Here is an 841-nt window from a genome sequence, read left to right as displayed (position 1 = left end):
TTTTTAGTTTTTTCTAAAAATATCAATAAAATTTTATTTGTCGGATAAAAAAGCTGTCACAGTTTTTTTATAAGCATTTAAAGTCAAAAATGACAAAATATGGAAAAATCACGAAAATTGCAAATTACTTCGAGTTAGAAATTAATAAAAATTTTTCTTTTTAAATCTAAGATATGAAAATGTAATAAAAGATTCCTTATAAGATTATCTACCTTTATCAAACAAAAAATATCTATAAGAAAGTCAAATAAAATTTTTATGATCGTTTGAAATTCAAATTTTTACAACATTGGATATTCACTCGATTTCTCATGTAACGATTTTCTTATTTTGTTGTAATTCAAAAACGAATAACTGCAGATACATGAAAATTTTACTGAATGTTAATATTAGAATTTCCTATAAACCATACAATTTTGAAAATATTTTGACTCTTTTTGAACCGTTTACGGACATTTTCAATTTTCAATTTTTTTAGTTTTTTTTTCTATAAATATCAATAAAGTTTTATCTGTTGGGCCAAAAAGTGTATAAATTTAATACAAAGCTCCTGGTATATTTTTACAATATCAGTTTAAAAATATTAAAAATACATAGGCACAATTATTTTTTATAAGCATTTAAAGATCAAATTTTGACAAAATTTATCAATTTTAATTTGAAAAATTATTTTGTAGTTAAAAATTTATAAAATGTTCAATTTTTGTATCTAAGAATTGAAAATTTAAAACAAGATTCCACGTAAGTAATTAATTCTGTTACCAAAAAATCTAAAAAATACATTTACACAGTTTATTTTTATAGTCATTTAAGTACAAATTTGGACGAAATTACATATTAA

Source organism: Acyrthosiphon pisum, chromosome X (genome assembly GCF_005508785.2).
Source record: "Acyrthosiphon pisum isolate AL4f chromosome X, pea_aphid_22Mar2018_4r6ur, whole genome shotgun sequence".
Taxonomy (NCBI): domain Eukaryota; kingdom Metazoa; phylum Arthropoda; class Insecta; order Hemiptera; family Aphididae; genus Acyrthosiphon; species Acyrthosiphon pisum.
Note: the sequence above shows the minus strand (reverse complement) of the source record.